The 17389-nt window shown below is 47.1% G+C and overlaps 1 protein-coding gene across 1 annotated transcript in view; it reads right to left on the reverse strand.

Annotated features, from left to right (window-relative positions):
* DCC (DCC netrin 1 receptor) overlaps positions 1-17389 on the reverse strand; it is a 360844-nt gene that overhangs the window by 318219 nt on the left and 25236 nt on the right. The window lies entirely within an intron of this gene.

The following is a 17389-nucleotide window of genomic DNA, read 5'->3' on the forward strand; positions in this document are numbered from 1 at the left end:
AGAGCCACCCAGCCCCACTGTGCCCCTGGGCAGCCCCACACGTGTGGGGCCGAGCTCTGGAGCCGGTATTGCTCATGCCGTGATAAAGCGTGGAAATAACCACTAATTAATATGGCTTAACGGGGAGAAAGATAAAGTCCTTTCTCCCCGAAATGTCAAATGTCTTCTTTCTTTACCTTCTGTTCTGCACAAACAATTTATCCAGCAGGCTTCTTCCCCTAGCAATTGTTGCTGCCACCAAAATCCCCAGCCCAGCACCCAACGCACAACATCCTTAGTGGAAACAGCAAGAGCAGGGCAAAATGATCTGATGCTTCCCCTCTCGTACCCCAACACCTACCCTCCAAGCATTTTTTTCTTGAAGATTTCTGAAGAAGTTTCTTTAAAGTCCTGACCACTTTTTCCCATGCTAGTTTAAAGGGACATTTTCAGCAGCACTTTCTCTTTTCTTCTCCTCTAGAAGCAGTTTTCCCTTCTATTTGTGTAGCAAACAGATTATTTTCTTCCATTCTGTCTGAATTAGCCTAGTTCTTTGACTTAATTCCAACTTTTCAAAGTCACCTGCGTCTAAACAAACACCTATTTGCCTGTACCCCCTACCCGATGATGACAAGTGCAGTCCTGGGGATCCATAAGAGCTGACAGCTGCTGAGGAGACGACAAAGAAAGCTCAAAGTATTTTACAGTCACTTCAAACTATGTGCATAACAACCCCAAGAAATAATAACCCTCACCACAAATAATACAGGATCTAGACTCACGCTGGTCTCGATGCAAACCTTTAAACTAACGAAGAAAAGGAAAAATCTGTTGGCAATGCGTCGCCATGCACCTTCTGGTAAGGTTGGTCTCTGTCCAACGTCCTCCAGGGATAAACATGGGCTTCGTCAAAGACTTTGATGCTCAAAAAGGTGAAGACAACCACGATGAGCTCCAGTTCTGTAAGGGGTAGCCTTCAGACCACCAAGGAGATGACTTTATCATGCCTAGGTAGACAGCAGTCATGCGGTTTGGTTGTACGATTTCATTTTTGGCTAAAGGAAGGTGGCATCAGGAAGGGCCGGTCACTTTTTTATACATACCCAGAGATCCACGTGCACACATACATATGCTACAAGTACCGTAAGCATTTTCATTTCTTTCCCCAAATCAAAATATTTGTCCTGCATCTTCCTCTGCTGCCTACCAGGCGTGCGGTATCGGCGGTGCGGGCTGGGTGCCGCCTTCGGCCGTGTGTTCAGCACAGTCGTGCGTTTAATTAGTTACACATGTAAGAATTAATATACCCATTTAACCACTCCTGAACTCCAGTTTTTCCTACCACATCTATTTTCATTCCCATCGCTACCAAACGCTGCGACAAACAATGGAATAATACCCCATCGATTAAGCATAATTAAGCTTAATAATTGCTTAAACTTGTCATCCATAAATCATGGCCAGTAAACCATTATGAACCAATTCATCATTAGTGGCATCACTAAGTATGTTTATTTATAGAGTATTTATAGAAAACCTAATCACGTGGTGGAAAAGATTAATAAGGGCAGGCTGGCGAAGGCAGGGGCAGGGGAGAGGTGCTGTGCAAGAGTAGGGACAAATAACCCTAACACCCCTCCTGCAACCAACACGTATTTAATTTTCAAGACATTCGGGGCCAGAAGATATATGAGAATCCAGTCAAGGCATTGAGGAGAAATTGTAGCTTCTAAAGACTTGGAAGCAAACAAATAAAATCCCTAAACTTAGATCTGATACTAGGTAGTTGTATGGCAGCAAAGGTCTCTAAAGGACACTGCTGCTCCCCCAAAAGCACCAGGGCCCAATTTAACATCAATAATTAATATTTCCAAAGAAACTACGAAAAATCAAGCTCTACAATATCACTGAAAGAAGAGGCAAATCAAAGAGATGCCTGACCAGGTCCTTGGCAAATCCTATTAAGGATTTCCCATCTTAAACACCCGCTTATGTTTTACCTTTTTTTTTTTGGTAACCTCTAGCCTCTCAACTTGTTCCTACCTATGGGTATTTTATAGGAACATCCTAAGAGGTTTAGAACATGAAAGCCTAAGTGGAGACAGATTAGAAAGCCAAAGAAATGTACGTATGTTAATGTGATTGACTTTTTTAATAGACTTTTGAGTTTAAAAAATTAAACTCCTGCTTGGGAACTGAGCTCTATGAACAAAGCAATCCATCCATTGATCCAAAGGTTCACAAGGCTACTCATCTTCAAATTAAAGCAGCTAAGTAATGAATCGCAATAACGTGTACCTGATGCTGGTGTTCATTTCAGAGTAGCCTGTCCTATGCACGGATTTCTTACCATATTTACGTCCCGCTACCTTATCACCTAAAAACATTTCACTACGGTCCTAGCCAATTATTTGATTAACACGGCATTTCCTCAAGAACTTCGTCATGAGAAAGAAATGCAAAAAACAGGCTTTAAAAACGAGTCCACTATTCTGCAAGCTTTCCAGCTCTTCTCCCATTAGACCACAAATGCTTTGTTACATTTTTCAGTAACCTGTTGTTTCCAAAGACGCCTTTCTATTTTTCATGAGAGCAAACTAGATCCTACTTCCCAGAAAGACCAACGCCACCGTGTTTTGCTTTCAATGTACCAAATTCACAGTCTTCAAAACAAATAATTCTGCATTCTTGCTCAAATTGCAGAGAACTGCAATTAGCCCCATAACGAGGGGAAGGAACACCCTACAGAAGTCAGGCAAAAAAGCTGCCACCAAGCACCGAGCCCGCTTCCATCGTGATAGACGCACGACAAAAGAAAGCTCCCAGCAGTGACAAATTCCAGGGTCAACCCCTTCACAGATACCTGGCTTATAAATCAGGCATCTGACATCTGCTAAAGCTGGGGCAGAAGGCTGCTGCACCCACGACCCTACTCATTACTCATGATTTGGGCTAAAAACACAACAGCCATCAAATAAAAGCCGCATTCCCGTTCACCGTACTCCCTACGTCCTTGATATTATCAATAAATAAACTCCAGAAATATAAATGTTAGTTACTGATGCTGTGCCAGAAAGCTGCCAGTGTTGTGGAAATTACCGGGAGCATATGTTAATGCATAATTCACCGTTTGCAACAGGGCTTTGTTGAAAAATTGATGAAAATTCATGAAAGAACCCTTCCAGCTGAAGTTGCGCAATAAACACGTAGCCGGCGGCACTCGCGATGTGATGGTAATCGCCCAGATTTACCCTCCGCACATTTTATACCTGTGGACACCACGCATTAAAACTTGAATCGTCCTCAAAACCAAAGATTGAATCAGTCCACAGCAGTCGGGGTGTGTAAGCAAGCGGGCGTTCACATTGGTGTCGCGTGCGTAAATCCCTACTGCGATGCAAAACGCTCCTGATTTTTACAGGTGTTTTCCACCTTTGCCATGCACTAATCATCTTCGGAAACACACGTTTTTCTACCAGAAGAGCTACTTTTCACTATGCCCATAGTTTGCAATACGCAGCTATAGGCCAGCATTTCTCTTTTGCCACGTTCAGCCAACTCCTCGCAAAACCGAGCCCCCAAAGTAGCTGCGTTCAGAGACGCGGGTGGTTTTGGAAGTCCCTTTACAATTTCTTTGCTGAAAGTTGGCAACGGAACTGGTATTTTTTTTATGACACGTCCTGCTGCCAATGCAGGCAGTTAGAAATGAATGATTATTCACACTAATGGCATAGTAGTGCTCCAGAGGCCAGGTGCCTACAGAGACATTGTGTCTACCTGCGAGAGCTTCAAATCCAAGAGAACAATGCAGTTTTATTTCTTTTAGGCACGTTAGGGGATAAAAACAACTTCTTGGAGTGGTTAAAAAGCTGAGGTGGGGCTTCCTTGGATTTTTCCACTCTTACTTGCGCTCTTTGATAGGAAAACGAGCAGAAAACACACGGTACATCTCGACTTGATGCCGAAATTCATCTGCAACAATTGCAAGCCCGTGTCTCGAAGCTGTTCCCATCGACAGGTTGAAGCTGCATGATACCAGAGGTGATGGCATTACCACCGAGACCCATTTAGAGGGAAAAAGGCACGCATTTTTCTTTCTCTGCCTGTCTCTCTCTGATGGCTTCTGTCCATCACGGTTCACTAGAAGTTCTTCATCCCCAAATCACGCCTCCCTCGGCTGCCAGGCAGCCCCCAGCCGGCATGGCAATTAGCCAGATGTCAGCAGCCCTATTATCTCCATTCCTCCCTTCTACATTATTTAGGCACTGCGCGATGAGAGAGAATTACAGCAGAGGGATCCCACCAGGGCTCCGCTTTAGAAACCTGCACGGAGCCTGAAGGAGGGCCAGGAGGGAGACCGGAGCGATGCAGGAGCCCAATGCCATCTCCTTCCCTTATGGAGAAGATTATGAAAAGAGGAGATTATGAAAGCATAGCAAAGAGTTATTTTTCTTTGTCACACGTCCCTGCAGCTCTGTATACAGATTTCTTTTTTTTTTTTTTCCTTCTGCAATGCTGGCACCAAATATTAACATCCGATAACGGGAGGGCGACAGGCTGCACAGAAGCAAGGTGTCATATACGAAACAGAAAATACACTAGGAACTCTTTTGCTGCAGAAAACAAAATATCCCATGCAGATCTTGACTTTTGATCCCCAAGGGTTACGGTTTTCCAGTCCTGATAGTTTGGGTTTTAAAACTCCAGCCTCGCTCGGCTGGGAGGGAGCTCCACCGTATCCTAAAGACAAAGGCAAACTTTCCAGCTTTGCCCAGAAAACATGCTCAGGCGAGGGTTTTCTCATGCATATAAGCACAGGGGCATGCTAGTTAGTATTTCTGGGTCATCATTTGGGTCATTGATTAATCAGTACGGATGTCCAGACGGGTAATTAATCAGTGGCTTGAGCAAAAGACGGACTGCGGACAGAAAGCAAATATGACAGCAGCACTCCGTAAATGCTCAGGCTATGATTAATATCTGAAAAGTGACTCCATTAAAGTGCCTTTCCCCTCATTTTCCTTCTCATCTGGAGGCTTTTAGAGACAAAGAGTCTTCGCTTTTGCCACCGACACCCTGCACACCACCAGTGGCTTAAAATAAAGATGCCCTGTGCCTCGTTGTGCGCTCCACGGCGGGACCCCAAGTGTTTTATCAACGTTAACGGACTGAACCTCGAGCCAGTCCTGGGCACATAGGGAAGTTGAGGAAGAGAGCAATGAAGTGGCTCCTTCCCATTGACCGGGCACGGCCACCACCACAGGGACAGCAGGGACATGGGGACACAACCATGGGGCTCCTGGCCATATATAATCCATTGCCAAGGCTGCCCAAGCACCCTGGAGGAGCTGGAGATGAGTATTTTGCTAGTGATCAGACCTAAAACCGACCTAAAACTCTACCAGGTGTCCTTAGCTTGGTCGTGATGTTAGCTTTTACTGCAAACACGTCTACCAAACACGCAGACGAATGCTTGCTAAGGACACCTTCACCCCATTAGAAACGCGGGACTGAGAAGTAAACCAGGGGGGAAATAACTGTGGGATCCCCTCTGCGGGCTTGCTGTGCCTTGTACCTGCTGGTCAGCCACGTGCTCAGTGCTCCCACTGCTCCACCAGCTTGGTATTTGCAAACAGTGAGCACGCACACGTGCCTCGCTCTGTTTTGGAGATGCAGAAGCGACAGGGAAGACAACAGCTCGTCTCCCGGCTTCTCGCTTACCAGGTTTTGACACATTTGATGCGAGTAATTAGTTAAACCCGGCCGGTTCGTATTAACAGGAAGACAGCTGAGCTGCGATCGAAAACATTATTAAACAAGGCGGTTGTTTCTCGGCGTACCTGGGCTGTGGACAGCTTTAATTTCGCTGCCATGTTATGTGCTATGACAAGCAGGCAGTGCTTAGAGATGGACAGGCAGAGGGGTGGGAGTCCCAAGCTTGTTAGAAGCTCTGGCATGGGCAAATGGCTAAAATCTTGCTAAAATTCCTGAATCTCTTGGCCACAGCACCTTACAGGGTGCTGATGGAGAAGCTTGAGGTCGTGGAGTTAGAGACAACTGAGTAAATGCAAAGTCCAGGGATTTTAACCATAAGACAGCGTTTCCAGCTAAAAAAAATGCTTCAGATACATGCTGCATGGATATATCTGTTCACAACAGGCTTAAAAACCGGGCATGGCCCCGCAGAGGCCCCTCATCTTTAACCCTCCCAGCTGGGCGAGCTGCAATCCAGCTGCCGGCGCCGCCCCGCTCAGCGTCTGGTACCTGCCCCAATCGATGGGGAGCATGATGGGACCGGGCTTTGAATGCAATTATCCCAAATATCCACGGTTCCCGTGCAACAGCTGTCACGTCGCATTACCTACGCGTTTGGCCGCCGCCGATTGTCGCTGAATATTTCATTGGGAAGCGGTGGGGAGGGCGAGAAGGTCCAGGGATGGCCAGGGAGCAGAATGGGACTTGCTCTCTTAATGTTACCCTGCCACCAGAAAGTTCTGCTTGTCCCGAGACTGAAGTTCCCTAAGAGCAGCTGGAAACCCAACGAGCACACAGGGTGACATTAATTGGGGTGCGATCAGCTATTTTCTTTTTCTTTTTTTTTCTTTTTCTTATTTTTCTTATTTTTCTTTTCCTTTACGTTAAGCCTTAAGGGCCGGCGCATCCTGCACAAAATGATAAACCCAATGAATTAAAGAGGGAGAAGCGAATTCCTACATAACAAATCACATCCTCATTTGCTAATCCCTTACTACCTGGGCGGGGATCCTCCGTCCGGAGCCTTCAAAAGCTTAAATGAATTACAAAATTCACGCATTTTGCATGGGCGAGGAGCGTTGCTCACGGGTGTGTTCCCCAGGCACCAGGGGCGCACGTAGGATGGAGAAATAAAAAGTTGTGCTGTCCTTCTGAGTCCCAGGGAGACGGGCAGAGGGTTCACCACCGCCGCCTTTCCGCAGGGCAAAAAGCCCCCCAGGCACGAGGATGGTTTGGGATCTTTTCACCCCAAAGCCTGGACGCACACAACAACCCCCCAGCCCCGAGCATCCTCACCCCAGCAGCTCAGGGCCGGCCAGGAGGAAGGCATGAATTCCTTTTGCCCCTTGAATTGCATCCTCCTGAAGTGTAATTCATGCATTTCTCTTAAAGCTGCCCCAAATGGTCAGCTTTGGCCGGGATTTCACAAACAGCCCAACTCCTGTTACCATTCCCGAGGCCAGCCTTTATTCCTACTGAACTTTGAGGCCCCTTTATTATCATCTTCAGAGGCAGCAGAGAGCATAATTACGTCCAGGCCAGCTCCCAGCATCAGCTGCCATCCTCCAGCTCCCTCTTTGATGCATCAAAAGCATCCGAACAATCGCAGCCGGGCTTTGGAGGGGAGAAGGTTTTCATCACCGAGCTGACACGCGCGACCTTAAGGGAAGTCTTCCGAGCGAACCGACTGCGAGTAAATATTGGAATTTAAAGGGATGAGAAACAGCCGGGGTGTTGCCTGTCAGAGCCCCAAAGGGCACGCAATAAATGGCGAGGGGACGGCCGCCCGGGCTCATTGAAATGCAGGCGCCGGGCGGGGAAATTTCCCATGCACGGCTTTCTCCCTCTCCGCTGCCTCCTTAACAGATGTCAGTGAATCGGATCTGCAGGGTGGGTGAAATGAAGTGCAAACACCACTGAAAAAAAAAAAAAAAAAAAAGAAAACAGGGAGAGGCTGGAGGGGAGGCTGAGCACTGCCCTGAGGCTCCGGCAGGTCCCCACGAGCATCACCACGAGCATCCTCTGGTCCCCAACACACCCCGGGCAGAGCAGGCAGCTGCAACCCCCCACCATCATGCATCTCACCCTTTGGCCTATGCTGTCTGTATTTTTTAGAGCAACATTTCAAAAAAATCCCTAAATAAAAGGAGCCTTCCCTTGCAGGAGCACTGTGCCCCGTAACTCGGTCGCTTTTCAGCAGCGCTGCCCCGCAGGGGCTCCCCGCTGCGGGCAGGCACGGTCCAGGCAGATGCAGCCGAAAGCAAATTTGGGTTTAGGTTTCCCATCAGCTCGTCGGGAGATGTTCTGAAATCTGATCGCCACACAGCAGGGAAAGGAGAGCATCTCCTACCTACGCAGCTCTGAGACTCGAAGCCCCCGGCGGTATTTCTGCCGCGCAGCCTTGAAATACGGGGACGCGCTCATTCGCCCAGGGATGCTGGCACTTGAATTATTCAGTGTTGTGTCGAAAAATCAGCACAGGGCTCGAGGCAAGACCAGCTGATTCCCTTCTTGGCCTGCTTCTCTCCTGGCTGCCTCGTACCGAGTTTCTTCTGGCCCAGCAGGACACCTGCCTGCTCCGTTTCACAGCCCTCGTATCCCTCGGTGACTCTCTCCCCTCCTCCTCCCTGCACTCAAATCCCTTAAAAGGGTAAGAAATTGTACCTGGAGTAATTAATGGGGAAAGCTGAAGGCTACCGGATACTTTACAAACCATAAATGTTAATCGAGTTTAATTTCAAACGTGGTTTTGGCTAGAAAATAAGACGAATTCTCCCAGGCGAGCAAAGGAGGTGCCACTGCTGGCTGAATTTCATCTCCCCCCAAAACCAAAGAGAAAACCCGGCCATTTTTTAACAAAAAAATGAATCGTGTTGAGCTCGCAAGCCTCGTGTTGAAACCGCAGAGCCTTTCTTAATGAGCTCCTACGCCGCTGATGGCCTGAGCAAGAGATTCACCGTTCGTGGCAGTCACTTCCCTCCCACTGCTTTTAGGCTGTAAAATTGCACTTAGTGGTGCTCAGCCTAAGAGCACCACCCAGGGAGGCATCTACAGAAGGATATAACCCTCCCAAATCGCTCTCCCGGCCCCGTATTTACTGCTTCCTAACCCAACTGGTGGTTTAGCACCGCTGCTGTATTTTCCCGGCGATTAACGGATCCGACAACGCGCCACGAAAACCAGCTTTGTGGTGGGAAATCTGTCATAAATCAATGTGATTAGGGCACATCGCATGGATTGAAGAGGTCTGGTGCTTCCAGGAGGTTTCCAGTCCCCTCAGCAGGCTCAGGAGCTCTCCCTGCCCCAGCACAGCCCCAAGCCCTGAATGATGGGCACAGCCACCAACAGGTCAAGGGGCTTCCAGCCTCAGGCAAGAGGCACGATTTCCATACGTGCTGGTTTCCCTGCTCGTTTCAACAGAAATGTGCTTCCTGCAGGGATGAGAAACGTGGTTGAACTCACGGCAGGTGAATTTGGGAACAGATGTCCACGTGTCTCAGCCTCCTGCGCCGCTCCTGAGGCAAAAGACCCGCTTCTCGCAGCCAAACCTTCCTGATAGGGGCACAAATGATCGTAAATCCACAAGGCTTACACTTCCTAATCCTATCAAGAGATATCAAGAATAATTCTGACACAGCTCAGGAGGTCCTAGCTCAAAGCCTTCAACGCACTTGGCTATTTTCAGGAAAATCCGTGCATGACCCTATAACACTTCCCATATGATGTTCTCCACGAGCACCAAAACTCAAAAAAAAAACAATTTTGGTGAACACGACCTACTCCTCTTTGTCTTTTCTGCCTCTGGTGGAATGTCAGCCGTGCCATTTTTCAACCTTGTTAAAAGCTGCTGTTATATAAATTGCTCGGTCTATTAGTATATCTTAATTACAGCATCTCGAGCCGCTCTCAGCCTCTTGCGGGGCAAAATTGCCATGATTTATACTGTACTAACAATGATATTTTTGCATTAGTAAGCAATTAAGGGACTAAACAGCACCCACGGGAAGTCGAGGAGATCTTGGAAGGACCCCCATCACTCTGAGTTATATCTGGTCTAATTGTATTTACAGAAACTTTTCCGAAAGAAGAATACCTTGTCAAAATATTTGCCGTGTTCGGAATGAAGGGGCATGGAGAAAGCAGCATTAACAGCTCAGATTTACGATGAAAGGGAGTCATAAAAGGGGCAGAAATGGCCTCGGAGAAGGTCACCGAGGGAAGATGATCGCAGAGGTTTTCGATTTGTTGGAGAGGATTGCTGGAAAATACGGGCTGCTTCCAGGCTGCTAGGGATGCAGGGATGAGGGGTGTCAGCGGTACAGGATATATTTTTAATATTATTACAGCCATGTGGCTGGATGTAGGAGATCCAGCGATGCTCTGGTTGTGGTGTATGCTTGTCGGGCCAAAGTGTGAGCTCCTGGTCCTGCTGCCTTGGCTCCGTGAGCCTCCCCATCCCATCCCACCTCCGTCACCCCCTTGGAAAGCAGACCGTCCTTCTCTTTTCCCCTGGGATTTCCATGGGATCAAGGGCAGCATTTTTAGGATTATTCAAAAAGAGAAGTATGCTCTTACCCAAGAGGTTAACGAGGTTTTAAAAACGCTCTGCTCGGCTTCTTCTGGTACAAGTGTAAAACAAGCCATTCCCACTGATGGTACAAATGTCACCTCTTGCATGAATTACGAGGCACGCACCTTCCGAGCAGGAATAAAATGGTTTTTCTACAGCACACCTCTCCAGATCAACTGTATTTGTCCACTTCCCTCCGTTGTCTTATGAACCTTTGAGCAGAAATCCTACAGCAGCAGTCAAGACCTTTAAAGGTGGCCTAATGGCGTGCAAGAGTTCAGGGCATCCCAATTCTTCTTAATTAGGATTTTCGCTCCCGCCGCAGTGGAGGTGCGGCCGCGATGAGAAACTGGTTTTAATTATCGAAAGTTGCCCATCGAATTTAATTAGAGCCGTGCGGTCGGAGCCCCACACCTCACTCGAAATAAATAAATAAATAAATAAATAAATAAATTAGAGCTATCGGTTTCCTAAATGAATCGCAGTAAATATTGCTGCTGAAAGGAAATTCTTCCACAGAAGAAGCGATGACCCTCGTAACTCAGCATGCAAATCGCAAAGAAAAAGCAATACCCCCTTCCCTCATCAATCTTACATATCCTAAGAGGCAGAGCGATGTTATTTCTGGCTACCAACAGCTACGGAAAATATAATGGACCGACACAGGTGATGTTACAGCAACAGCGCCGAGAGCCTCATTAATAAAAAGGAACAAAATAAAAGAGTGAACGATGTAAAACTTAATAGCTCTGTTGCAGAACGGGGAAACAGGGCATCAATAAATAATCTGGCCGGGCTCTCACTGATGATTTGGGTTGGAAGAGATTTCTGGCAGAGCAGTAAATCCACGTCCCAGCTCTATCTATGGGCAATGGGTTGGGTGAGCCTCTTGATCCGAGCTCCTGACTTTGCAGCATCTCCCAGCAGATAGGGAAGCCACAGTTATCCCAACACACCACTTGCAACCGGTGTGAATCTGATCCTGAAAACTTCCCTTTAATTATTTTTTTTTTTCTAGGTGCACAAAATCATGAATCTGAACACTCACGCGGGTTCATCAACAGATGAACGGGGAATGCAATTAGGATTTTTACAGTCTACGTCACCACTCAATTGGAGGTCCCTTTGAAATGTTGGAGATCCGAGGAAATCATGAATGCATTCAACCCATTTTAAAGCGGCACCGCCCGTGCTGCAATGCATAAATTCACATTTACATGCACAGGGTATCCGTGCTTCTGATTTCCCAGCTAAATGGGACACCTAACTCTCAGCTGCTCTTAAATATACGAGCAGCATACGCAAGCACAACAAATGCATGGGCAGAATAAGTATGTATCTGGCATCTATTTGGCAATGCAGCCTTGCAATATTGCCTGTTCTTCTGAAAATCAGCTACGGATCCGGAAAAGCTTTAGGAACGGGTGTATTTCTACCGCATCTGTATCTCCTGGGGGTCAAAATAGGTGGACAGAAGAGAAGACAGCATGACCTCCAGCTGAGCGGCCAGCAACTGGAGATGAAAAACCAACTCTGGTTTCTCAAGAGCTCAGCAAATGGTGCATGGCACCATCAAGACAGAGTCGATACAGCCTTCTCCAGTGGCTTGATGTATTTAAACAGACTGAATATCTAACGTGGAAACAGATTTTGTATGAAGTCTCTCTTTTTCTGGTCCTTTGCCAGGCGATAAAGATAATTAACTCCTGGGTGACTTCACAATCTCACCTCCAGCACAAACATAATCCCGATGATGCCCTCGATTACCAAACATTTCTCATCTGGCCAGTGGTCCATCAGCTACCCTTCAGGGTCCAGAGCCCCCAGCTAAGCCTTGATCCCACTGCAGATACAGAAAACCCTGATCTGTCAGGCTACGAGAGCTGGGTGTAGCATCACTGGGCACGGGACGAGTGTCTCTTATGCATATGAGAGACACAATATCTCAAATACATATAATTTTTCTATTAAAAAATGCTTTTCATATGGTAGTGTGAATGCATTAATATCAGCACGGCTCACTAGAAGGTGTCAATCTCGAATGAAACTCCTGCTGGAGAAGATTCAAGTCCAAGCCAATGTGCATGGACAACGTGGGAAGGAAAGACTCCGGAAATCATCCCTGGCTATCAACACAGCTGAGATACCACAAACATTGGGGCTTTTTTATATTCAGCATCAACGGCGCCGGGTCCCAAGCTCCTAGACAGAAATCTCTTCAATATGGAGCATCTGTGGATATCGTGCGGCATAAATCGACGCAGCTTAGCCAAAAGTCTTATCAACATGGCTACCAAGAGATTTCCTCATTTCTAGCAAGTCTAGAAATAAGAGAAAAAAAAAAAAGAAAAAAAAAAAAACGCCAATTTTTGTACTTGTCAGAGCTTCTGGACAGAAGCTGAAAATGAAAAGATGAATAGAGTGAAATAGAATATAAAATAAAGGAAATATAAAGGATAAACTGGAAAACCCCAAAGTCCGATTGCTCTTTATGATTATTTGAAGGTCTATTCTCTTCCTAGATGTTGTGAGAAATTTGGAGATGCCAACGGCTAGCGTTTAAGCCTGTTGAGCATCATTTTAAATCCCTCCCATTTCCTCTGCGGCCCTGGAACAAGAAGACCCGTGGCAGGTGACGACTCACGTTTGTGGCAGGCAGAATCTCCGAAGGATTTTGATTGCTCTGTTTTCCTTTAATGAGAGGGCAAACAGAGAAGACAAAGGTCAAGAGAGGTATATAACCCAGAGAAACTGGGAAAGTTGGTAAAATTACAAGAAAAATGCTGTTGTGGTCATATAGGAATGGAAAGCTTGGAAGCTCTTGGAAGAATGAGCTCCTCCAGCCGCTGTCCCTCAGATGTTTACTTTGTGTTGAGGTTAAATGCCCTGTTTCACCCCAAATTACGTATTTCATTACACATTTAATTCGTTTAACCTTTATGTTTAACATGTTTTCCACTGCCGCGCCACTTCCAAGGAGCTTCTTAGAATTAAGGTAACCTTAGACTTAGAATTAAGGTGACCTCAGACTAAGAAAGCGAGTAAAAAACGGAACCAAACTATAAATTTTAAGTGCCCAAGTTACCAAATGATCCTTTAGCTCGGGTGCTGATGCTAGAAGAAAATTCACCTCGCCCCTCTGGAGCTGAAGAAGCCCCGTTTTGGGGGCAGGTATTTGGGGAGGTTTTTCTGAGTTTTGGTGTCCTGCAGGAGGTTGTATGCAAGCAAAGAGGCTCCCAAAGAGGCTGTGTCCTCCCTCAGGTTGGCATCGGTTCCTTCCCATCCCAGCTGAGCAGGAATTGTGCCAGGAGACCAGGAGAGCATCTCTGGAGGCCAAGGTTCCTGCGATATTTGCGTTGTTTCTACAAGATAATGTGGCGGGGATGAAAATCTGCTTTAAAAGTGAACTTTGCATTAATGATCCTGAGATGGAAAACGGGCAGCATTCATTAAAGGAAGGAGTTATAATAACTGTTGATCAGCGCCAACCACTATTTACTACTACGCCTTTTGTTTTCCGCTCTAATTAAAACCTCCAGCGGTTTTCCTATTAATACACCGAAGCTGACTGCTAATGACTGTTTTCATTCTGCATGCAATTAGCAGAAAGCAAAAATGATATTCCATAGGACGGATTTCTTTTCGACAACAAAACCAAAGGGAATGAAAACCCGCACCAGCTCTCAGTGACGGCTACAACCTTGACCGTGAACTCCCGATTCAAATTGGGCTTGTTTCTTTTTCATTTAAAGTAGTGTAAGGTGAAATGAATCGCTTTTATTTCCCCCCCACTAAGCCTATTAGGGTTCAAGTATGGAAAGTTGAAGCAATTTTGCCCTGCTTAAGTTCCCTCCCCAGCGCAAGGCTGGGCTCCAGCTGTCAGCCCTGCCGAAGATTCAAGCAGATTAGCCCGAAATGATCTTAGCATCATCGCAAAGGTCGTAACCGCGTGGCTTCCTCGGATAAAACTCTTCTATCACTTCCCGAAGTCAAGGAAGAGGTCAGAGATGAATATAAGCTGGTTTGAGACAGCTGAAGGTTTCAATAAGGAGAAGCTTTCCCTCAAGTGCCAAGGACGTGTCCCTTACTCCAGGTTTACAAAGACCTAAGGGAGAAAGATTCACATCCAAAGGCCCAAGCAAAAATAAAAGGGCTGCAGGGACAACCCTAAATCAAGGCCATGAGTGTCCCCACCACTACGGTCTTGGTCTTTGCTTTCAGGAGCTGCTAGAGCAGCTCGAACGAGCTACGAGTTACTCCAAGTATAACAGGAGTTTGAGCTACTGGAGAGCCCTTGCACTAAGAAAAGGCCAAGTGTTACCCCCAAGATACACAAAGCTCCCCAGCATCCTTTATCAAACATTTATCAGAAATTTAATTTCTCCAAACCTGGTTTATCTCCCTGCCTCCCACTCATTTGCAAAGGCTAAAAGACACTCTGTGTTTTCAGAGGGAACCAGCCAGGCTTTTTTTAGCAGTGGCAATAACTGTGCTGCCTCCTGTAAATAAAACCATGAGGCTTTTTTTGCACGCGTGGACTAAATCCCCAAATCTGCTGAGCCCAAGCAGAACAGCTTCGTGGGTTTGTTGGTGCCCACCGAGCCCAATTTGGCCACCTTATTGCAAGAGAACCGAGATGAAAACATCTCTGGAAGCACCCACGGCTGGCGTGCTTTCGGTTTCACTCTCAGCGGATGCCTTTTTAAGTTCAGGCGATGAATTTTTTATCCTTTAGGACTGGCACCTGATCTCCGGTCCTCCTCCAGCTAGCTGAGCTCTGCGGCTGCTGATCCGGGCCGCGAGATTAGCCCTGCTTAGTTCAGCTCCCGTTTGTTGGAACAAGCCTGGTGGGGAGAGAAGAAACCTCAATTTGCATGTTAATGAGAGCCTAAGCGGCTTGAAGCCATTCATGCCGGCGTCCAGCTCCAATTAGCTGAAGGATTTCCATGCTCGGTTTGAAGAGTGGAGCAGTCCCGTGGAGGGAAGAGCACTTTGTGTAGTCCAAAGGACTGGTCGGGAAGTGTGTGCTTGACTTCCTAATCCTCCCTCGTCTCGTAACAACTGCTAAACCCCCCGGTCGGTACTTAGGGCTGACAAAAAGGACCCCCAGAGCCTGTTGGCCCATTTTAGGGTAAATGAGGACATAAATAAAGAGAACAACTCTACTTGCCTTTCCCTTTCCGAAAGCGTTACGATCCTGCTAAATAACTCAAGGGGCGATTAAAAAGGATGAGCCCAGCAGCCCGAACGGAGCCACTCCAACAACTAAACTCTAACAGATGCTTCTTTTTGTCCCCAAAAGCGCCCTGTGGCTTCTTCGGGGAGCCATTGTCTCGGCCAGCTCCCCTAGGACCGCTTCCCCACCTCCCTCCTCCCACAACAAGGCTCGTCCTTTGTGCGCGCCCGGCTGCCGGCAGATGCGGGGTCCTGAGGCCGGACACCCCCCGAGCATCCCCACCGACCACCGGCCTCCTCCCCGTGCTTTTTGCCCCCCAGCCACAGCTCGGGGCCTCTCCGAGCAGCAGGGATGTAAATCCTGGTGGTTAGGAAATTAGGGAAAACGGGATCGTTTCCTAGGATATCAAATGCTTTTCTTTATGTGCCCTATCTATAAAGACATATACGTCGCTTGAATGAGCAGAGACCTAAATCCATTCCTTTTACACCCCAAAAAGTTAAAAAAAAAAAACTGCTTTGCTATTTACTGGTGAATTTAGCTGTAGGAACACTAAAACATGGGTGGTTAAGAGGCAGCCAACAAAAGATAATGGCTTATGTCCTTCCATATACACAGTGCTGCGGAGTTAATATCCCACTGCTCACATTGGGAAATACCCACTAATGTTTCGAGCATTAGGTAAAATGCTGATTTATGGCCTAGCGAGCTGCCTCTGTGTTTTTCCCTTCCCGTGGTGGGTTTTAAGAAAGTACAAATAAGGTTCTGCACATCCGGACCCCGAGGGACTCGCAGGGGCGCCCACCGCTGCTCCCCGTGCCCTAATGCTGCCCCTCCTTGACCAAACGGGTGATGCCCCGGGGGCTGAGCAATTATGGCATCGACCGGGGGGCCTCTGGCACCAGGGAGCAGCAGCCAGGAGCTGCCTGTCTGCCAGATGCCCGAAATTCACGGGGTGCCCCATTAATCAAAGGACATCTGCCCTCCCGCTTCCCCGGCAGCTCGGCGGCCCCTTGCTCCCCCGGGGCCAGCGTGTCCATCCCTAATTGACTCTGCCCCCGAATCCGCTTTCTTACCATTATGTGGGAGGGGGCTGTTTCGCCCAGGGACAAGGCCAACGCCGCAAATTCATTTCCACATCTGAACAGATTGTTTGAATGAAGCCACGGACGCGGCCGAGCGCTCCGCTGGAGTTTTCCCAAGAGCTCAGACAAATCCGACCCCGTACATCCATCTGCATGCAGCCTGAAGTATATAGGGAGTACACAGGGAGCCCACACAGCCAAGTCTCACCTTCAGGATTCATCAGCTGAACCCTTACCGGAGAATTTCTGCAGGGTTTTGAACATCTGGAAAGACTCAAAACTTCTGCGGCGTCTGCTGAATAAAAGCCCCTACGCGACAGCGTACGCATGCAATTGTCTGAAACGTTATAAATTACAAAAATGGGGATCCTGACAACTGAACGCTTCTGCCAAAAGATAAACTGAAATCAGATCTAAGTAATAGAGCTTAAAAAAAAAAAAAAAGTCTGCCTTAGCTAGGATATATTGCTGGTATCACTCACTCAAGTACAAGCTTTGCTGTGGTTCAGAGGAGGCTGAAATTATCCAAGCTCCCTCTCCTACCTGATCCCATTCTGTTCGACCCCGAAATTGGGAAGTAATACCTTGTTAAGGGAAATGGGATCTTGTTTTCTGAATGCTAGCATAGAGAAAGAAATTAGGAAAGTTTGATTTTGTACAATCCTTTTTTCTTTCCTCTAAAAATAATACCAGTAAGCCCGCATGCATATATTTCTACTTGAAACAAAAAAATGAGATTCATGGGAAGATCTTGTGCATACAAATTGGAAGGAAACAGTGCGTTGGGAAGAAAAAAATTAAGGAAACCAAAGATTTCTCTTTGAG

The sequence above is a fragment of the Aythya fuligula genome, chromosome Z (genome assembly GCF_009819795.1).
Source record: "Aythya fuligula isolate bAytFul2 chromosome Z, bAytFul2.pri, whole genome shotgun sequence".
Lineage (NCBI taxonomy): Eukaryota > Metazoa > Chordata > Aves > Anseriformes > Anatidae > Aythya > Aythya fuligula.